Source organism: Ambystoma mexicanum, chromosome 11 (genome assembly GCF_040938575.1).
Source record: "Ambystoma mexicanum isolate Mex_15411 chromosome 11, UKY_AmexF1_1, whole genome shotgun sequence".
Classification (NCBI taxonomy): domain Eukaryota; kingdom Metazoa; phylum Chordata; class Amphibia; order Caudata; family Ambystomatidae; genus Ambystoma; species Ambystoma mexicanum.
Window position 1 is genome coordinate 454,002,242 of NC_090934.1, and position 14,949 is coordinate 454,017,190.

Here is a 14,949-nt window from a genome sequence, read left to right on the forward strand (position 1 = left end):
TAGTGCTCTAAGAGAGGCATAGCAAGAAGTCGTTAAAGGTAAAGGGTGAATATACCATCCTAGCCCCTTGTTCCCATGTTGCGGTAAATGGTGCAAATCCAGCAATTACTCTTATTAAAAATGGCATGCCTTGAATTCATTATTATTATTAAAGTGTTATTATGGTACTTTCGTCTATGCTGGGAGTCTCTAGGTGACAAAGTGTGAAGGTGTACAGAGGGAGTCAAAGCAGTAGGTACAATCTCAATTGGCAGTAGAGGTTTTAGAGAGTAAATTTCTTCGAAGTACCAAAGTCCCACAGCAGTAACTATACAAATTCCAATTATTATTAACACAACACAGCAATACGTTTTCGGGGCCCAGGCACATTGTTCGTTGTCCGAGTTGGTCACCCCTTATTTACAAGTCCAATGCGAGCAGCAGTGGTGGAGGTGGCAGACATCGTAGTTTCTCAATCGACGACCCCAATGTTCGTTGCTGGCAACACTACTGTCGCGCGACTTCTTAGTCTTTCCCCAACCCTAGCCAGCAGAATCCCTTTTTTCCTTTTTTTCAAAAAACTTCCTTTTGCAAGAGAAAAAACTCTCAATAACTTTTTCTTTCCAGATGCACAGGCAAAACCCGTGCCGTAATTCTATTTTCTTCGTTGAAGGTCGTACCTGGTGGTACCCAGTACTGTTTGATCCGGAAATAGGGTAATGTCACTTCCTGAGGGAAGCAACGTATCGGAGGCCACGGAAGTCGCAGAACTTGAAACAGTGTTTTCCGGAAGTGACCTTTTCAAAGAGTGCAGAGACGAAATGGACTGTTCCCCAAGCTCCACGGGCTCAGAGAAATTCTCCGACTCACTCACAGCTCTGTTTGCTACTCCAGGATCAGAGATTGTAGCATCAGCGAGGGGTTCTGCTTCTTCTGTAACGTGTGGCGTCGGGTGAGGAAGTTTCTTGACATGCGTCACGTGGATCCAATGCTTCTTTCCAACCACCCGCACTGCTGTCTGGGTGACCAACAGCACCTGGTAGGGTTCCCGCCAGCGAGGCGCAAGACAGGAAGACCTTTCGTAGGCCTTCACTAGGACCCAACTTCCAGGCTGAATGTTGTGTCCTGGGCCCGTAAACCATACAGGTAAAGCTGATTGGACCTGATGATAAACGAGATACAGATTTTTAGTCAACTGGTTACAGTAGTCTACAAGCAATACATTTTCGACCTCCCTCAGAGTTTTGGGCTTCGGAAGGCCCCAAATGTTAGCAGGTCTCCCCATCACTACCTCAAATGGAGAGAGCCCAGTCTTAGTTTGAGGTGTGGTACGCATGGCTAACAATACAATAGGTAAGGCATCTGGCCATTTCAGTTTGGTGCCGGCACATGTTTTTGCAAGCTTATTCTTTAGGATACCATTATGTCTCTCTACCAACCCAGCACTTTGAGGATGTCTAGCCAAGTGAAATCGCTTTTCAATGTCTAACGCTGTGCATATCTGCAAAATTAATGCTGCAACAACATGGGGACCGTTGTCCGACCAAATTACCCTAGGTAGCCCAAATCGTGGAAAGAATTCCTTTACCATAGTCTTTGCAGTGGTCATGGCAGTAGCATCCTTAACGGGGAAAGCCTCAACCCATTTACTAAAGGCACAAATAATCACAAGAACATATTTTAGATTGTTACACCGTTGAATCTCAATAAAATCAAAGTGGATGACCTCGAAGGGAACAGAAGGGGGCCAAAGCTACCCCTTGGGGTTACTGTCCCCTTCCCCACATTGTGCTGTAAGCAAATCATACAATTCTGAACATGTCGCTGCGCAATCTTCAAAATGTTATCATTCACCCAGACTTGTTCTAACATTTTCGTGATCTGTTGAGCACACACATGCGTAGGACCGTGTGCCATCGTAACCATTGCCAGCACATATGAATCAGGGAGCAACCATTTCCCTTCAGATGTATCCACCCCATTGTCATCCAGTTTCCCCATCCCTTCGGCCCACCTTTTAGATTCTTCTATTGTGGCATCAGTTTGGATATCTCGCACAGACCCAATACCCTCATCCTTTACATAGGCATCTTTTGTTTCCCTTAGAGCATACATGTCTGCGCTAAGGTCTGTGGCCGTTTGCCTGGCTATCTGGTCAGCAAAAGCGTTCCCTTTTCCAACATCATCTACAACCTTACGATGTGCTGCTGCCTAGGGAGTGAGAGTGCCGAGAGCAATTGCACTATCAGGGGACCATGCTGAATCTTGGTCCCATGTGAGGTTAGGAACCCTCTTTCCGACCAGAGCCTCCCAAAGCTGTGAGCCACCCCAAAGGTGTACTGGCTATCAGTATATATGTTTACTGTATGCCCTTCAGAGAGTTCACAAGCTCGGGTCAACGCTATAATCTCTGCGGCCTGCGCGGAGTTATGCGGAATTCTCTTAGTTTCAACAACCGTACTCAACATAGTAACTGCGTAGGCAGCTGTAGATGTACCATCTGGGAGTTTGAAGCAGGAGCCATCACAAAACAGCTCCCCTTCCGCATTGCCCAAAGGAGTATCTATAAGGTCTATCCTGCCCTTCGTTTCCTGTTCAGTAGTATACAGGCAGTCATGTAATTCTTCGTCACTGCAAACAGTATTTTGCGGGAGAGGTAGGAGTTCAGCCGGATTAAGAACACAACACCTCTTAATTTGAATGGGAGGGGCAAACAGAATTAATTCATACCTTGTCAGCCGTGCAGAGGTGAGGTGTTGCGTTTGGGTTTTATTCAATAGGACATCTACAGAGTGAGGTACCATCAAAATTAAATCATGGCCTAGGACCATTCCCTCACTCTGCTTTACAGACGCGGCAGCAGCAGCGACAGCTCGCAAACATCTTGGCAAAGCGCATGCGACAGGATCAAGGGTGGAAGAGTCGTAGCCGCACAGCCTATTCTTCCCTCCGTGTTCCTGTGTTAACACAGCCAAAGCACATCCATCACATTCATGCACAAACAACACAAAAGCCTTGTCAGAATTTGGAGTACCCAGAACCGGTGCAGAGCATACCGCGGTTTTGAGAAGCTCAAATGATCGTTGACGTTCCGATTTCCATGGCAGCGGCAAAGAAATGCTCTTCTTTGTCAAAGCCAACATCGGTTTTATCACTAGTGAAAAGTTCGGGATCCACAACCTACAGTAAGAAGCCATACCTTTTAAGGCTCTGACTTCCTTCTGTGTATTTGGAACAGACATGCCAGAAATGTGTTTTATTCTTTCAGGTGTCAATCTTCTCCCCTTCTTTGACAGGAGGTAGCCTAAATAGGCGACCTCCTGACAACAATATTGAAATTTTTTGAGCGAAGCTTTATGACCGTTTTCAGCCAGATGAATAAGCAACAATACAGTGCCTTCTTTACAAGCACTTTCAGAATCTACAGCTAAAAGTAAGTCATCGACATACTGAAGCAATGTACAAGTAAGTGGCAATTCAAGGGTATCAAGCTGCTCTTTCAAAGCCCTACTATAAATGCTTGGACTTTCAGTATACCCTTGAGGTGCATGAGTAAATGTGAACGAACGTCCTCCCAAGGTGAACGCGAACAAATATCTACTCTCCTTGTGTATAGGAATACTAAAGAAAGCATTCTTTAGATCCACAACACTAAAGTGCGTAGCTGTAGCAGGGATCATTGTTAGTATCATTGTTACATCAGGCACAATTGGAAATTGTGGGGCGACAACTTTGTTAATAGCACGAAGATCAATTATGAAACGGTATGGGATTGCATTGTCGCCTTTCTTGTATACAGGCAAAATCGGGCTGTTACATAAACTACCTGCAATCTCTTCAATCACTCCTCGATGCACAAAATCGGAGACAATGCACTTCAAAGCACGCTCGCCCTCAACTGATATTTTATATTGCGGAATGCGTGGTAGTTTAACTCCATGTTTCAAAACTATTTTAACGGGTTCGATCTGTAGCACCCCGACATCATTGTTGTCAACCGCCCACAAACATTCCGGAACAACGCTAAACTCAGGAGGCAATGGTCGAGTCAGAAACTGAGAATTGGGAAGTTGCTGTGGTGAGACCGTCAGTCGCACTCCGTCAGAGGAACAATGAATTACTGCATTCAGTTTCTTCAACAAATTTAACCCCAGCTAATTCTCTCCACAGTTCGAAGTCAGGAGGAAGGGACAATGGTCCGTGAAGGGACCCAGAGAAACAGACAGGTGAAGAAACCGGGCAAGCAATTGGTATGCCAGAAAACCCTACAGAAACATTTGTTTGCCCTGACAGTGGAATGTTTGGAACCCGGGAATGAACAATGGAGCACTTCTGTGCTCCAGTGTCTATCAAAAACGGATGTTTCCTATTCCCCACTAACAATTCAACGTAGGGACCTTTCTGATTAACGGGAATAGGTGAAGGTTCCAAACCCTGCTTCGGGCAGTCCTAACGAAATAAAATGTCGTCGGAAGGAAGCTCTTCAGAAAGGTAGGCAGCAGAAGGGTGACCAAATATGTTTCTCGTGTCCACCCTCGAAGTCTGATTTTCCTGTGAAAAAGGTTGCTGAGGATCTTGCGAGAACTGACCTCTATCAGGGCCCCCCGCTCCGGGGCGACCTCTAGGTCGTCTACCAATACTCCCAAATGCATTGTTTGACCTTTGGCGAAGGACGGGGCACTGTGCTCGCCAATGACGTTCCTGGCGGCAATAAGCACATTGATTAACATTCACAGGACCCAAAGGAGCATTTCCTTTTGGGACATACTGACCTCTGGTCTGTGAAGTATCTCCTCTGGGATTTCTAACAATTTGTTGTAACAATACTTTAGTCTTCAAATCTCCTTTCCTCTTCTCTATTTTTTTCTTTTTCATTATTAACACGGTTCTCATAATACTGAGCCATGTGCAAAACTTCAGATTGGGATTTCGCCTGCCAAGTGCTCTCAGAGGACATAATCTGTGACTGGATGTCGGGCAACAATCCACGTACAAATTTGTCCACAAACAACCTTTTCCCAGACTCTGTGCCCAAGTCCTGTCCACTGAAGTCAGAGAATACCTGTTCGAATCTATTAAAGAACTCGGTGGCACCTTCAGTTTTTCCTTGAACACAGGCCGTAAGCTTGTCCCAAATAATTATTTTCTCAGGAATTATGGTTTTCAATTTTGCGACAATTCTATCAGGCAAAGTAAGTATTACCTGAGGTGGTTTCTCACCAGCTGGTCTTTCCCCATCAAACCTAGTCATGTTAGCCCACGTATCTCCCAACCCTGGCACATCGTCTATTGTTCGAACCTGCTTCCATAAATCTACGGGCAGGAGTACAGGGAATAGCAAGTCAATAACACTTAAGGTGAACACAGAGGACTGCAAAACGGACTCTATCTCTTTGTAGAATCCTGTTGGGTTTTTTCTAATATCGGGAATTGATTGTCTAATAGTGTTCACTTCCTGTCGTGAAAACGGGACGTGAACAAATTGCGATACATAATGTGCAGGGATGTCCACAGCGGGTGCACCAGTCCCAACGTTAGCGGGAATCTCAACCTTTGGGACAAATGTCGGAGGAACCTCTCTCATAGGCAACTGATATATAGGTAACTCTGACCGCTTACTAAGCAACAGAGCCAGGTCGAGCGCTAAGGCAGCTGAAGAAGTGTCGGGCGAAAAAGCCCTCTTACAAATACCCAATAACTCTATAGGACAACTAACCTTCTTCCTTGCACATTCATCCTGTAGGTACTGTACCATTACCTGAATCACCTTCCTCTGCATTCCTACTGTATGCTGACTATACGTGTCATATACTTCATCCGGTGGTATCTATGAATCCGAGATCCATCGAATCGCATCTTTGGTACAAATTCGTACTTCCTCAGATGCCAATCTATGACACGGAAGGAACCGTTTCTGTACATACATACTGTCGTCTTCACCATCCTCATCCCGTAATTTTTCAAAGTCCCTCCTATACTCAAACAATCTCTCAACATGACCATGTACTTTCTCCTCTGTGTCCCTCGAAAGTACTAAAGTATTTAGATCCCTCACCCCTTGTGGGAGATCCGTATTATCTAATCTACCCCACATTACACATAAATGAGTCCCCAAACCTTCGATAAAAACATTTTTCTCGGGAAAATTGCCCATATTTCATAATGTGGAAAAAACGTTAACTTGATCACCTGTCTCTATACAGTGCTTAGCAAATAATTCCTGTTTCTTGTCTGCAGAAACAGTATTTCGAGTGACAATCTTTGACCTCGCACCCCGATCAACTTCAGTCAATACAGAACCACTCGGGAGCGGAGGTGTGGGCTAATTCAATGAGGGTGCAACTATCGGCGCAAGAGGAAGGGGTGGTAGGATAGGTGGAGGAACAACAACTAGAGAATAGGAACAGTAGGTTGTACAGGGGGAACAGGAATAACATCAGAAATAACAACAGAAATGGGCAGAGCACCAGGGAGAGGATCATACGGAGGTGGTGCAGAGGCACCAGGCCTGCGTTCGTTTAACAATTTTTCAATAAATTCTTCAGAAGCATGAAAATCTTTAGAGGGATACATTTTCTGGATACCGAGTGAGAAAGTCCTATCCATATTTTTGACTGACTCCGAATGTTTTTCCTTATCATATAACAACGCCTTTTCGGCATTTGTTTTATGACGGCGTGCATGTTTATCCCTACTTTTAAGCTGCTGCAACGCTTCTTTTTTCCAATTCTGCAAAACATCAAATGCTGCAGGTCTGGCCTTCTTTTTTAGCAAGACTGATTCTAGGTATTCAATTCGGGGGATCCCGAAACTACCATTGATTGGCCACTGAAATTCGGAGGCATGTCTGGTTTGTCTGTGCCAAATATCATTAAATACTATACTTCCAATGCCATACTTACAGTACATAGTACATGACGGCGACCCCTCCTGTGGTGCCGGGTGGCTAAATTCCAAAGATTGTCGATCGCTGCGGAACAGAGCCCTAAGGCAGCTAGACAATTTCCCAGGCATTTCACAAAAAATTGGTGTTACCTGGTCAATAATTGTGTCTGCAGATACAATACGCCAAATTCAAATTGTCAGGGTTAAATTAAGAGTCGGGTCACGACTGCACCTGACCAACCCTAAGGAGGACCGTACGGTTTACCAAAGAACTTACCTAATGAATATTACCTTGTGTTTGGTGGTTTCGACAAATCTGCCCGCCTCAAAAATGGACCCTCGTCAAGATGCCGTGTCAGACCACACGACTATCGTCCAAGGATCGGATCGTGCAGCGCTGCCGAGGTATCGCGTCTCATTCGGTCGGGCCCGCAGTATCACACCGTCCGATCCCCGTTCGATAGTCTGCGTCAACCTTCAATGATCCGGCATCAACCTTGAGGGTCCCTGTTCGGGCGCCAACTGTGGAAACATAAAAATAATATGAGGCCGGGAAGCCCAGAAAGAAACACACCAACACAGGTTACAAAGACCATACAAGTGCTTTATTTAAAAATCTACAACAGTTACCAAGTCAATTGACAAACGGATAGCTATTCGGCTCTCAGAGTAACATAAAGAACTTCAACGAGGGTTCGATGTGTTAGTGAGAGACCGTACATTGGAATACCTGGGCCTTTTATACAGTTTGTCCAGCCCTTGGCCAACCCTCTCGCGGGTTAACCATTCTATGAGCCGGGCCTATGGGTTCCTTTCCAGGTCAATCCTGTAATATATGCATTTCGATTAGTTTCACTGATATAGTTGTACATTTACATATAGGTCAACAGTAGGACAAGGTCTCAGTTCGCGACCCGACAGGTGGCCTGCAGGCATATTAATTATTCATGTGTACGGAGGTCACAAAGGCCAGAATCTTACTCAGAATGTCATTCGGCCTCCATTTTGATATTCAGGGTGACTTCCATATAACAAGAGAACCTAAAATGGCGGCTTAATCCATGATGGCGACTTACATTGCTTTCTCTAAGGTCAAGACCTTGCCGTGGAGTTTGTTCGCATATGATGTTTAGACAACTTGGCATAGGCCAATACACATACAATTGTTACGATAGGAGGCATAATATTGTTTCAATTCCGACACCTTTGCTAACTTTCCTTGAGCATTGTACTGTTCGAAAATTTATCTGTCCCTGGACACAAGAACGGCAAAATTGACGAACAAAGAGAGTCTCAGAGGAACTCAGGGCACATGTACAGCCGTGGGGTACGGCTTAACGAGCAGAAGAAATCAAAGCATCCCCGACGCAGGCGGCGTTTTCTGTTTCACCTTATCAAGTGAGTGAGCTCCCGCATCGGGCTGCGAGGCAAAGGGAAATGCTTTCAGGCCAGTGCGTTTTAAATAAACATCACATTGGCAGCCGACCAAAACAAAGAGTGAGCGACAGAAAAGCAACCTCGCGTTTCAGTTTCCAGCACTCGTAAAATGTGTACTTGGGGATTTAAGGATTCGTAAAAGACACCTTAAAGCTAATCTTAAAAATCCATCGACATTATGTTAACATGCAGTTGAAACCAATTTTGAAAAAATACATGATTAAATTGAAATGACCTGTTTTGTTCGAGCGCTCCTCATGCAAGGCGGTCGAAGTAAAATGCACGCATGGAAATTACCTGCTTGTTTTTCAGTCGTTTCCCTCGTCCTGCTCGAAAGCGCAATTATGTTATATTAGCATGCCCTAAGCAAACTCTCCCACACAAAAAGAACACCTCAGTGCACGTGCAAAGCAGGCAATCAGAGGCTGAGAACATTTTTAAGAAAATAAATTAACTTTTTAGACTTTGTTAAGTCATTTAAAATTACTGTGCTGTAAGTTAATGAGCATGCAAAAGCACAGTCAAAACAATATAAACAAACATTTGCACAAAGAACATAGAGGCAAGCTATACATGAAGCATCGACAGAATACATTGCACGTGCGAGGCAAATGAAAGGTTTCTTAAACATCCCGAGGGCTGCCTCACAAAAGCATTAAGCTCTGCAGCCGCTGAACCCGCTCTGGCTTTTCCAGCTACAAGGGACGAAAGTAGCACTTGTTTAGTTAAAGTCAATGTAGCCTGTCAAGTGGCACAGTGAGTCGAGCGCTCGCTTTAACAACTCAGCATTTCATCCTTCCAAGGTCGATAAGTGAGCACCACACACTGTGGGTAATCATAAGCAGTGCTCAGATACCCGAAGGTTTATACTGCTATATAAATGCCAAATTATTATTGAGTGGAACTAAACGGTACATCGTCTATTTTGGAAGCTGCCACCACAAAACGGATCGACAATTACATCAGAACACATACTTTACGGACACGACTGGTGTTTATTTAAATAGTGTCGGTATAGAACTAATCAGCAAATAACAGAGGGCAGCATATTTTCACAATGCCATGTATCATGAGCCCAGGCACCAACAATTTAGTTTACACAAGCTAGAGATGACTAAGAACCGTGCGGGTAGCTCAGCAGCCGGGCTAACAGCACAGTGAGTAGAGCGCCGGCAGGGACATCGGAGCTGGGCCTGCTGAAGGAGGTTCAAATCCCGGCAGGGCCAAACCCACCCCCCCCCTGGGAATCAGGGCCGGACTGGGAATGAAAAGTGGCCCTGGAAAATGTTTTCAAAGTGGCCCCATATTCTGCTGAACGAGCGAGCACAGCGTGTGAGCCCAACCCTTCTATGAGGGTATTGGCAGTATCCTCCAAGAAAATGTTGAATAAAATTAGTCAAAATGAGTGCATTTAAAGCATGTTTTAAAGATATATGGATTAAAAAGTTAGTTTTAAATAAGTTCATGATCTCTCAAAGTAGATCTTCAATGATAGAGGGGCCTGCAACATTACACGTTTTGCAGATGTGAAAAACTAATTCTGGTATTAAAGGTGCCCAGAGAACACGCATCCCTATCCATTTCATCCTATTCCCGTGCTGGTAAGTGCACACAGATAATAGACATTCTTAAACGAGCATTGGCAATGCCATCAGGTTTGGCTTTTGTGTAGGCATGGGAAAGGCATTTGCCAAGCACTTTCGTAATGGTATTAACTGTCCATTGATAGTAGCAGCTGCAAAGTGGTGAGAGTACGTGGGCATATAATAGCACAGCCTGGTGAATGCCTAATATTGATACACAAGCTCAAACTGTTGGCTTTGCCAATGCTTGTTTTTAAAAGGACTTCAGTGAAGGACACGCATAGTACTTATAAATTGAGTGGCTGAAGGCAGACCCGGTCGACATGTTTATTTCACAAGTAGCACTTTTACAGTTCCAATAAAATCATTAACTCTCAGAAGACTGCTTTGAGAAAACACTGGCAGGCACTTTAGGCACACAGTTTGATGGTAAGGCTTGATAAAGCTAGCTCAAATACAGCATAGGAGGACGTGTTTTGGGTGAACAGGGGCAGAAAGCTGGTAGAAATGGCCATAGGGATTAGCAAAGCCATGGCCAGTCAATGGGTGGGTAAATAACCAAACAATATGTACAAGCTTTGTGTCCCGCCTCACATGCTATTTCTTCCTAGCTGTACTCTAATGCAATAGTTTCAGCTTATAGGTGGCACTTTAGCCAAAACTAACAAAAAGGTTGACTTGGTATGAGATCAGTGAGTTATGCCAATGAAGCGCCCACAATGCTGCAACAAAGTGGTTCGGCACATGTGCCATCAACCATAGTGGTTTGCTTTTCGGTGGCTCCACTTCGCCAATGCCAATGTGTTTGGAGAGTTTGGGGCCTCATTCAGCACCATACATGCAAGCGAAGGGTGCCCGTTTCACCTTTTTGATTGAATCACTGTTGTTTTGTAGAAGTGAGAGGGCTGAGTAGGCGGGCTAGACACTATTCATCCTTGTACTTCTGCGAGGCAGTAGTCATTTTGTCACTAGCGGGAAAGTGCAAGGCTGCTCCGACCTCTGGTGGAACGAGTGGTTGTAGAAAGGTCAGATGCACAAAGCAAAGTGATGAGTCAAAAGGTACAGTACGAGGTCGCTCTCACCTCCCTGCAGGTGGATGGCACAGAATGTGACAGCTTGCCGACCACAAACCCCACATTCAAACAATAGCTACATTTTTCCTTACAAAAAATGTTTGTTTATTGTATTTGTATTTATTAGTCTTATATAGCGCTTTACTCCAAAGCGCTTATAGCTGAGTCACTTTGGCAGACTGTCACACAAGACATCCTGGTTTGTGGTCCTAGCTTCAAGTCCACTCTATTCTGCCTCTACCTATATTTAGCAGGAATTTCACCAACTACAACAGCAGCGAGACAGGACAGTGATGTCAAGAAGCTACAAGAATACTTTGATAACGTTAGGCCTAGCACAAACATAACTATTTACTAAGTCAGACAACTCAAGATACAAAAGATGTGCGCAGATGCTAGGTCCACTCTAGTGGGTAATTACACAACTCACTCCATCAATCTCCACAGCCTACTGACTCATGCCTGCATTGTACACAGCAGACAAATCGGTGCTTTGCATGCTGCACACTCCCGAATTGTAATTCCCTGCGCAGGACACAACGCTCCCTGTGAAGACTCTTCCCTGTTCAAAGTAAATCATCCATGCAAGATTATTGCGCAATGTCACCAGGCATAGGGTCCTTCCACTTGACTGCAGTTGAAAGTACCTACGCCTTCTCTGTTAATCGCTTTGCTTTCCATCCCATCCCATAGGTTTCCGATTGCCTTTTGTTCCCCGCCTCCCTCTGCCAATTGAAACGTGTGGCCCAATTCCTTGCTCCTGTAGAATGTGTGGAAAGGTTGCCGCTTATCGCCCCAAGAACCGGTCCTTTAAACCCCAAGTCTGGCCCCTTGCAAATATACATAAATTGGCCACAAAGAAAACCAATAACCAGGACGCCAAAAATAAATAAAGTGCAAGTATTATCAACAAGTCATAAAGAAAACAGAGGAGAAACCCGATATACGATAATCAATGAGTCCACCCAATTACCAATTGGTCATCCAGCAATGCACTCCAAGAAATTCCAGACGAATAGGTGGCCTGGCTACCTTACCCTGAAACGGCAACATGACTGACTGAGCTATTCCTTGAACGTGACAAAGCAGGAAAGTGCACCCATTTATAATGTCTTTCTCATCATCAAAAATTAAATAATATAAATAAGTATAAAATTGCTACTATAAAAGGCCAATGTATAATCATACCATCTCCCACTAAAACATCGATCTATGTGCTTGCTCTGGCATTGCCACATCCTTCGTGCCAACTCAAGGCCACGCAAATTAAGGCACCACGTGCACAACAGACTAAATAAGCACTACCACACCTTTGATACATTACCATTCGTATGCTCCATTATATCTGCAAAATAAATAAATAACAAGTGGTAGCCGTGAGTGTGTGGCAGGCGCAACTGGCGCTGGCGCCATGGCAGCACATGGCAACTTGCCGAAGTGAGCGTGCCCTCCATTCCCTGTAACAATGTAAAACCATTTGCTGTTGTTGCTCTGTATTCATGCAGTGTCACAGCCTGCACAGGGCCTGCTAGTACCATTTTGGCACTACCTGGCAAATGCCTATCTCATGCCTACACAAAAGCCAAAACAGTTGGCTGTAACAATGCTTGTTTTTAAGGCATACTTCTAACACCTTTACCAGTTATGGATTCATATGTTCCCATCAGGGCTTCGTGTCTGGCCCGCATCACTCTTATAAAAATATGAAATATAATGAATGGGATTGAGCGAGCGAGAGCGACCACAGGCGCAGGAGAATGTGTGGTCCGGTGTGAGGGGCAGAGGAGGGGTGGACAGCCTAAGGGAGAGCCGAAGGTGTGCTGTGGGGGAGCGCAGGTGGTGTGAAATTTGAGCTCTGGACACGGGGTGGGGGAGGGACAGGAACAGTACAATCTTCGGGTTTTAAACTAAACATTTGGCAGCAGAGCTCAGGCGCATGGGATCATGGAGGCGACATCTTAGGAGACAAGGAGAGCACAAGACAGTGCGAGTCAAAGAGAGATGGAACCTAGAGAGGGAGGGCGAGCGCCAGAGTGAGAAAGAGAGCGGGAGAGGTAGGGGGTGAGGGTGCAGAGAGAAAGTGACAGTGTGAGGCACTGGGGGCTGGTTTGTGCCCACACCCAGGGCGCCACGAGGGGAGCCTGAAGCGTCTTGCAGCTTACCTGACACTCAATATTCTTGACCTGCGTCTTGCAAGTTGCTATTAGGCCTCATGCAGCCCGGGCCAGCTCCCTGCAGCCTGCCCTGCTGACCCCTGCGCTGCCAGTGCCAATGTGTGCACAGTGCACGTGACGCAGCCTGAGCTGCCCAGCCCAGGAGGCCCTCATGCACAGGTGCGGGGCGGGCCCAGCCCAGCCCAGCACAGCTGCTGGGAAGAAAAAAAATTGCAGCGCATGCCTCGGTCGCACTGTGGTGGCAGCCAATTCAAGGCAAACCACCCAGGCGGAGCCGAGGCAAAATCAATGCAATGTTTTTAATGAAGTGTATCCTTCCACTCATAAAAGAGGCCCTACGGCCCTAAGGCCTACAGGGGGGTGTCCCGGTGGGGCAGTCCATCCCTTGGCTCGGCACAGACGATGCCAGGAGCCTCGCGCTTGCTGGCTCTGATCGAGCACATCTCGGGGTTGCCAAGCCCCCAAACAACCAATGGCATGTACCCTACCCATCCGAGGATACAGTAATAGTGATTCGTGGAATGAACCCCTGTGTCTGACATAGTGCTAGTGTAAGCTTCAAGTGTACCGGTGTGGCACACAGTTAGTTGGAGCTCGAGTGTATAACAATAACTGTGTAAGCTTCAGTTACACAGTTTGTGACAGAATAATAGTGAATGGCACATATGTCAGAGTACAATACAGTAATGGTACACGTTTCATGTGTGCAATTTTAGATACAGTTATTGCTTACTGCAACTGCATGATACAGTGACAGTGCAACCTTATGCTATGCATTTTTTACACAGTTATAGCCAATGGCATATTAGCCAGTTAATCACACAGTGACAGTACAAGCTTCTGGTATACATTTCTGGACACAGTTATAGTTAATGGCAAGTAGCCAGTTAATCACACAGTGACAGTGAAAACATTTGGTATACAGTCCAACACAGTTATAGCCAATGGCAGAGTTCCCAATTAATCATACAGTGACAGCCTGGTTCGCCACTACAACAGTTTTAACAAAAAGGTGCAACCCACAATTCTTTTCAATTGCAGCACGTTAACAGGCACAGTACCTGTCAACGTGCTACATTTCAAAAGAATTATGGTTTTGAATTTGGCGTGAGGGAGTTTAGACGTGGCTGCATTGTCAGCCACGTCCAAACGTCCCTCGCGCCAATTCAGCTGTGCCAGAAAGGCTCCTGCGCCAAAATGGGTGCGCCGAACTGGCCCGTGGCGAAACAGCAGCGCCAAAAGAGGGTGTACCGGGCCTGGGGTCACGCGGCAGCATTTATATTTGCCGGGGGTCTTTTTCAGGTGTGCAGTCACTGTTTGAAAGGATTAGCGCTTCTCACGGGCACCAATGGAAAGTAGCCACATTGGCGAATGGAAATTAATTACTTTTGGGGGGTGGGTGGTTCGGGGGCCGTAGTGTGGCTCAAGAGGGAACAGTTATTTAATGTTGATAAAATGTGTTGGAATTTGTGCAATGAGCGAACTTGACACAGCCTTTCAAAAAAAAATTGCATTGTAAAACCGCACACATGTTAAACATACAATGCATTTTAGTTTAAAGTGTCGGATCTAAAAAAGTGCAAGGTTATATATAATGGGTCTAAACGTGTACTGATGTATAGCACAAGTCGGTATTGGAGTCAATGCGGAACGCGTGGCACGGGGGTGCAGGCGCTAAAATGCCAGCACTAAATGCTTCGCCTTGTGTTGTGTGCGGAGCCGGCTGTGGGTGTTGCCGGAATGCAGCGGGGGAAGGGGGAGGGGCCGGGAGGGTTGGGTGGTTTGAGGGGGTGGCCTTGTTTAGGTGCATTTTGGGAT